The sequence below is a fragment of the Vidua chalybeata genome, chromosome 1 (genome assembly GCF_026979565.1).
Source record: "Vidua chalybeata isolate OUT-0048 chromosome 1, bVidCha1 merged haplotype, whole genome shotgun sequence".
Taxonomy (NCBI): domain Eukaryota; kingdom Metazoa; phylum Chordata; class Aves; order Passeriformes; family Viduidae; genus Vidua; species Vidua chalybeata.
Genome location: NC_071530.1, coordinates 3,912,724 through 3,921,433, shown reverse-complemented (window position 1 = coordinate 3,921,433; position 8,710 = coordinate 3,912,724).

Here is an 8,710-nt window from a genome sequence, read left to right as displayed (position 1 = left end):
TCTTCCCTCTCTCTCTCTCACAGCACAAGAAAGCTTAACCCACAAAGCAGATTCACCCCAGGCAAGGTGGGCTGTGGGAGCAGCTGTGAGGTGTAGATAAAAAATGATGAGTGGTTCAGGTGTGCACAGTAGAAATGAGCATTGTGATACAGCCAAACAAATAACAGTAATAGTAGAAATTATAACAACAACTACAGCAATAATAATAATAACAATAATGAAATAACTCAATAAATTACTCTTCCTTCTCCCCCAGATGTTTTGCAAACGAGCTTGCCTGTAGCTGGAAGCAATTTCCCTCTATCTCTGATTCCTCATGCCAACATTATATCCAGGTTTTCCGGATATATTGGATTTTTCACCAGCTGTCACAGGACAGCACCAGGATTTTGCCTTGGGCTGCACATGTGTGTTAGGTAAACCCTGCACACCCAGAGAGATGCCAGAGTGATGGAGGAGAAACTGGACCCAGCCCAGCATCAGCTGGGCTGGGTCAAGTTTCTCCTCCATCACTCTGGCATTATTCCTTTGGAGATGGAGATGAACTTCACCTCGCTTCAGCCACCTTTGAACTCACATCCCAGGATTTGACAGCAAATGATGCTCAGGTAAAATGCTGCCTGCTTTGGGAAGGCTGTGGAAAGTTATTATTCCTTTCCACGTGGCACACAACTTCTGGAACGTTGTGTGTGTCCTCCTGCACAAGGAAGATGGTGAGAAGTTTGAGTGAGGGATATGAAGGTGGTTTGGGGTCTACCAGCCTGGAGGATGTGATGCATGAGGAGAGCCTGGAAGAGTTTTTTTCAGCCTGGAGAAGGCCAAGGGGGATCTGAATGATTTTCTTTAACTCTCAAGTCAGGGAAAATAGAGATGAGGAGCCAGACTGCTGAGCAGGGCACAGCAGATGGACATGAAACAGCAGTTCCAGGGTGAAGGGAATCAAACTCCCAGCTGAAAAAATTAAAACTGGCTTTGCCATACAGTGGTGGAGCATGAGAACAGAGCATCTGAGAGGCTGTGAAACCCCACAGACCCACGGATTGGTTGGAATTAGCAGGGATTTCTCAAGACCTTCTAGCCCAAACCCTTTTTTTTTAAAGCAGTGACAACAGGTTGCCCAGGACCACGTCCAGATGGGTTTTGAATATTTCCAAAGATAGAGGCCCCACAACCTCTTGAGCCAACATGTTCTAATGTTCAGCCACAACGTGCAATCCATCACTGGAGATTTTCAGGACTGCACTAAAACCTTGAGCAGCCTTGTCTGGGATAGAAGCCAGCACTGCTCTGGGCAAGATTTTGGGAACAGACACTCTAAGGGTCACTTCCAACCCAAAGAGTTTCATGATTTTCCAAATGATGACCACAGATGTGTGAAGGCTCCAGCTTTATGAATTCAAAAGTCCATTAGGTAAGACAGACTCCAGCTAAAATAAAATAAAGCATTTTTATTGCTATGAAAAAACTACAAAATGCAGGGTTAGGGGGTTCCTCTACCCATTCCTGGCAGCAACAGATAAAGAATTAGCTCAGTTTCCCAAATATCACTCCATCAACTTCCCCATCATCACCTTGATTCTTAACTTTCCATCCTGCGTTTTGAATCAGCTTAAGTTCATGAACTCCAACTTCCCGTGTGCCTTTGAGCCCTAAGTGCACAGTATTATTTTTTTAAAACCAGAAATGGATGAGAAACATGTGCAAAGTAAAAGAATAATGTGGAGCAGACAGCTGGGTCCTGCATCTGACGTGTGTCCCACTGTGAGGAGCCACCTGGAGGGGAACACGACCTTAAGTTTGTGCATGTAACCAGGGCAAGGTTGGGTGAACATCTGGATTCAGAGTCACCACGACCCAAAAGCACTGTAAAATGGGATTGCTGTGAAAGATTATGGTAAGTCTTAACCATGAAAAAGCTTAACTTGCTACTTAAAAGCTCTTAATTTTGTCCCTGCTGCCAGCTGCTCTTGGAGGAGTGGCCCAGGTGACCCACACCTGTCTTGTTTGTGTCAGCACCAGGGCATTTCCCTAGAAACACTGATAGAACCAGTCCTTGAATTATTGACTGCTTCCCTCCAGAACAGTTTGGGTTGGAAGGTTAAAGACTCATTTGTTCCACCCCCTGACACCATCAGGGACACCTCCCACCGTCCCAGGCTGCTCCAAGCCCTGTCCAGCCTGGCCTTGGGCACTTCCAGGCATCCAGGGACAGGCACAGCTTCTCTGGGAAACCTGTGCCAGGGCCTCAGCACCCTCACACTGAGGAATTTCTTCCCAATATCTCATCTAAACCTCTCCTCTTTCAGTTTGAAGCTATTCCCCCTTGTCCCATCACTCCATGCCCTTGTCCCAAGTCTCTCTCCAGCTCTCCTGGAGCCCCTTTAGGCACTGAAAACAGCTCCAAGGGCTCCCTGGAGCCTTCTCTTCTCCAGGCTGAACCACTCCAACTCTCTCATCCTGTCCTTGTAGAAAGGTGGAGCTAATATTCCATTTTTTCTGAGTTATTTTAAAACAAGGACAAGAAATTACACCGACCCCACACATTGTTAGAGCCATGAATGCACTCACTCCCCAAGAATAAGCAATTTTAAAAAGATATATTTAGGTAGCTACTTAGGAAAGAATAGAAATTAAATTCAGAGAAACTCATTATTATATATTGACATTAAGGCAGAATTATACACATCTGCTGAAAACAAAGCCACTGCATTGATTCTTTTTCCATTTTCTAGGTATTTAGCAGCTATTTAACCTTCCTTGCTGAGAGGATGATACCTGGAATTTGCATCATTTCTGTCTCTGTCCAGTACAGTTTGTGGTAGAAGGACTGATTTTTCAGCACCAAGAGCACTGAGGCCTTTAATAAGTGCTTCAACAGCTGCTCTTAGAGCTACTTAAAAATTTCTGTGCAATAAATAGCACATTTCCCTGAAAGCAAAAGCCTCACCATTTCCATGCTCATTCAGCCTGAAGGTTTTCCACCCATGCTGGTCCATTTTACACCCAGCACTAGTGCCCTGAGATACCTGGCAAAACCTCTTTTAAAACAAAAAAGTTGGTAACAACTGATATAATTAAAAAGATACAAAAAAAAAAAAAAAACAAAAAAACCCCCAAAAACAACCAATGCTGTCTGAAGGTCCCCTCCAAAATGTGCAGCAAAATTTAAACACTTCCAGGGAAGGATGAAAATATCCAATAATTCTGTTAATTATGTCAGCATCAGGGGTCCTGCTGAGATGGGGCTTTGTTGCTCAGGTTGCTGTAGCATCCTTTGGAAATGGTGCCAAAAGAAAAGAGTGAAGGAGAGCGAGACGGGGACAGTTATTCTTGTTTTATACTGGGAGACTCAAGGGGCAAAATGATTAAAAGGCTTCTGCAAAGGGTCACCAAAAAAAGTCTTTCAGGCTGAGAACAGAGTCCAGATGTCTTTGGTCTCTTCAGAGCACAGCTACAGGCTGTTTGTCCTTGGAACCAACCTGGAAAAGCTTTTCTTACTCTGTTTTTGCTCAAGTCAGACAGAAAATTCCCTCTTTTACAGCCTGAAGCCTCCATACAACACGTGGAAGTGTCTGAGAGCAGCCACAACACAGCCCCAGCAACATCATCACCCCAGTGCTGCTTCACACACCAGCCACAGCCTCATCTCAAAGTCCTCTGCAGGAGAAAACTGCTTGGCACCCACCCTGTGACCCTCTGAGTTTTTAGGTCTGGGATAGCAGAGGAAGGGTTTGTAACTGATTCGGCGCTAATCCTACCTTTACATGTGAGCTGCAATTGAATTAGTGCTGGTCATTTCCTCTCCTCTTTGTAGTCATTGTTCTCCAGGCAACCTGGAGTTTGATCTTCCAAATTCAATCAGAAATTGGACACCAATTCATACTTGCAAAAGCTACTAGGTTCCCCCTCCTTGGTTTTTTAATGCAACCTGAGAGTTATCTCACCTCACAGCAGCAAAATTGTACTGAAATTTGAGCTATAACAACAAATTTCCTCAGAACCATACTAGAAATCTGATTATTTCTCCCTCATCGGAATGGTTTGAGCTACTGTATTCATAAAAATACCTAACTTGCCCCTCGATGCAAACCCGGGCATTCATTTTCTACATCTACTCAAAAGTGACACAGAAGCCCTAGAGCAGAATGAGGGTTTATGTGGCATTAAGAAAACTTTTTTTGGCCAAATTAACATTTCACTTGACCACATCCCACCATAAAAAGGATTGTTTTAAAGTGATACCACAAGTAGTTCCTATTTATTATGTGACTATGATAATACCCAAACCAAGATATAAAATATTCGGAAAACACACGTTTCTCAAACAGAAATGTCAGACTTGGGGATGAAACAGTTGAAGGAGTTGAAGAAATGAGACATGTTAAGGAGCTTAACCCCAAAAACCCTCAATTTTTAAACCAGTCATTCCTCTCTCTCAAAACACTGTTGAGCACAAATAGCATTGAAAGAAAAACATTCCAGCCAAAGAAAATTGCAGCAAGGGTGATGAAGCCTGATGTTTCAAAACATTAAAAAAACATGATTTCTGTAATTCCTAAGTTCCCAGGTACAAGCTTTTTACGTTTATGACAAAATTGATGGCAGTTATGCCTCAGACAAAAGAAATAATTGAGAGGATGAAACGGTTCCACTCCAAGTGGCTGCTTTCAATGCAGTGCTTGAAAACAAAACGAGATCCATTGAGACAAAGCAGCAAAATTATTACACAGTGATGGAAGAGCATCCAAGTGGTTGTTTGCTGTTAAAAACCCCAGTGCCAACAATGCAATGAAAATATGACATTCTGGGGGAAGCTTTCCACACTCCACAGCAGCGTTCCCACTGCCAGGCCCTTTCCCTGTGTGTGGGTTGAGGTGCTGCTGTTCTGTTTGTTGGGAGGCTGGGATGCACAATGGGTTTTTTTTTTTTGCAGGGAGAACAGCAGGAGGGCACTACAGCTGATGCCTTAGGATTTAGCTTTTCTGTTTTTTAGATCCTGTACTGCTTTAGCGTACAGCTCTAAAACTCCATAGCCTGTCAGGTACTGTTCTCCTGTCTTAGTCAGACAAAACAATTCCTCTCTGGGCCTCAAACTCAAGGACTGTCTCGGGCCCTGAGAGATGTAAACAACAGTGAATTGGGGGAGAAAACTTGGAGTAAATTATGGGGATTTTTGAAGGGGTTTTGAATGAGTTAAAGATGGGACCTCTGAGTTGGTTTTGATGATGGATTATTTTTTCTTATCTTCTACATAGGAAGAAAGAGTGAGTTCGGGTCACATCTTCACTGCATGGTTCAGAAGGTCACAAGACCCTTAGTTACAAGACTTTTTAAGGATTTATTAATCAATAAAACACTGCCAACAAGGATATTTGGGTTTTTGACCCAATCCTTAACTATTTCTCTTTATGGACCCATGCTACAGTGTGAGCTTTCTTAGCCAATCCTGTTATGACACACAAACCTACAGTGCTGCATTCTAATCTCCTTGTTTACCTCTGTAACTACTTTTATTTTTTCTATATCTTAAACTCTAAAACTCTAAACTTTCCTCTTCTTAGCCCAACTTGTCTCTGCTTTAAACTATAAATCCACATTCCCTCTTCTAGCACCTCAGTTTGGAAGCCTTTTCCAAGGTCACAGATCAAATCCTGGGTTTAATTCTAAGCTTTGGCTTACAGCTCCAAAGTTCTGAGAATTCCCTGCATTTCGGATTCCAACAGTAAATAACTTCATTACCTGAAGCTGTAATTGGAGGATTAACCTCTGGTATGTAAATGGACCAAACTTATAATTGTGTGAAAAACCCGTGACCATCGTCCATCCTGGGTGTAGCCCCTCTCAGGACTGCCCAAGGTGAACCTATTGAAGACCTTCAATAAATACTCAGTTTTATTCTCCTAATCCTGTCTAGCCTCTGTTTCAGGTAGCCCCTCCAAGGCATCACAGCCCCCCAAACACCTCTGAGGGCACTGTGGGGCACAACCACCCACTGCAGAGATCACCCACCCTCCCCAAGGGAGCAGCTCAGTCTTGGCACCATGTCCAGCTTGTCACAACCCACCCAAGAATCCCCTCCTGGCAGGCACATCCCAAAGGGCATAACCCAGAGGGACAATTACTCCAGGCCCCACAGCCACCAGTGACAAGGGCAGCGTGGAGATGGGTTATTCTGAGCACACAGAGGCCAGCCCAGGTGGCTGGTTCTTCTCCCACACTTGCACATGGGTGCATTCACACTCCTGTCAGTGTGAAAAGCAGCCTCATTGTCCTAGATTGCAAGGCAAGATGTATTTCCCATCTGTCAGAGGTGGGGCAGTTATATTCTGTTCATTGGGCAGTTTTCTTTATCTCTTCCACAAACCAATCCTCTCTCAGGGGAGACATCTGCTGTTAATGGGCTATTGAGTGTCACTGCATGGCTGATAAAAGTTACAGCATCCCATTGGGAGATGCTCTGCCCAGGGGGAGGAGCCAAGAATTCCCAACTGGATATAATCAGAGTTTTTGGGACACCAGGCTCAGCCTTTCCACTGGATTCCCAGAGGGACAGCTGGGTTTTTTCCACAGGATCTTCAGAGGAAGACTACACCCTTCTACAGGATCACTGCTCTGACAGAACCACATCTGCCACTGCAGGAGGACTGCAGCCACTCCAATTTGGACTGCTACCAACACCCTGACCAACAGGGTGTCAAGTTGTATTCTGACTCTGTCTGTGGTTTTTCTTGTGTTATTTGCATGTGTTTTTCATGTGTTATTGCATGTATTTTGTTTTGTTTTTTTCTCCCTTTTCCTAATAAATTTTATTTCTTACTTAGAACCTCTCACTGGTTTTGCTTTCAAACCAGAACACTTCATGCTATCACTGGAGGGGAACAGCTCTTTTGTGAAGCCTGCCCAGGCTCCCAGAGACTGGAGAGTGCAGAAAACTGATGGGTTTGGGGAAATGGAGACACCCACATTTCCTTTCCCAGGTTGTGCCTGGCTGAGAGCAGAGCAGGGTGGAAGAGGTCAAAAAGTCCCCATGCTAGGGCAGGATGGCAGAGGGAGAAAGAGGCCAACAGGCTGTGCTGGGGTAGCCTGTGACGCTTGCAGCTCCTCAGCAAGACTGACCTTCCAGCATCCTGCCCAAGCTCCAGGGGATGAAATGGGGCAATGTCCATTCCATTCTGCTCCACCAAGCTGCAGAAAAATTAATTTAATAGATTTCTCCTTCTGCACGTGACTTTCCCTCTTTGTTCTCACTGAAAAATTATCACAAGGGCAGGGGAGGGTTATCCACAGAATGATGTTCTCATGCAGCCTTGAGAACTGTTCCACCAGGGAACCTTGTCTCACAATTTCTACTCTACTGTGCCATGCCACAGTTTGAGAGGTGATAAACAAGCACAGATCTCAAGGAGAGAGATTTTGTGCTTAAGTTAGTGCATCTGAGGCTGGTTTATCCTTGCCTTTATTTTTTTCTTTTCAATTGACTCACTTTCCACCTCATCCAGCTCCCCTTGTGCTCTCTGTGCTCAGCTGCCAGCTGCATGGGGCAGGCAATCCCAGTCTGGGCAGTTTTCACACTAAATAACCACACAATCAAGAATAAGAACACAGTTCCTGAGGCACACACAGGTTTTTGTGTCAGGCAGCTCCTGCAGCTTCTCACCAGGGCACAGATTGGAAATTCTCCATTGTCCCAGTCTCAATTATTATAAAAAAAGTAGTAGAGAGAAGGCAAATTCTGATAATGGAGTCAGGAGAGCAGAAAAATTAGCTGCTCTGAGTGATTCATCATCTCAGACCACCGATGTAATCCTTTCCACATTCAATTACAACTAATTAAAAATAATTCTCTCATCTGAGTTGATCACTTGTGGTTCCAAGTTCCAGTTAAATCCTGCTGTAATAGCAAACCATAAAATCAAACACTCTGAGGGAAACTGCAAGGTCTGCTCCTGATGCAACCAGGGTTAAACCATAACACACAGAGCTGGCAGCCTGCAGGCACATGAGCCGCTGGCACAAAGAAAGATGGAATTACAGTCCTGAGCATCCTTTAGCTCTCCCTGTGCCTCCAGCTGAGGTCAGATTGCCTGGGAGAAGCAGCACTCCAGAAACTGCTGCTGCACTTCACACACAACTTCACACGGAATCACATTATCCCATTTGTGAGGTCTGCTCTGCAAAGGGCTTTAAAAGCCAAGAATTCCTCTTCCCTGCATTCAGTAGGATGCTGTTGGAACAGAGGTTGCTGAGAATTTCCGACTTTCTGTGCTGACAGGCACTGAGTCCCAAGAGAACACTGCATTTGACCTCAGACTGTAGAGAAAGCTTCAAAAATTCAATGATAGAACCAAAATTATGGGTGTGTAGTTTGAATGGAAGTGTGTAATATCACATGGTAGGAAACTTAAAGTTTTAAAATATAGTAATATATATAAAACAAAATAAAAATTTTAGAGCAGAAGCTAGTCCTTCTTCACCTTCTTCTTCATGAGTTTAAGTAGTATCCACATTATGAGTCACGAGTAGTTAGTTATTGAGTTAAAAGTAAAAATAACTTGTGTAATTTCTTAATTAAACAGTTTATCCTTAAAAAACTTTGTAAAGAAAGAAATATGACTCCATTTTTATTTATTAATTTTAATTCATTAGAGTGAAGTTCTTTGGAACTCACAGTTTGTGAGCCTGTAATATAAACAAAAACTAACAAACATCT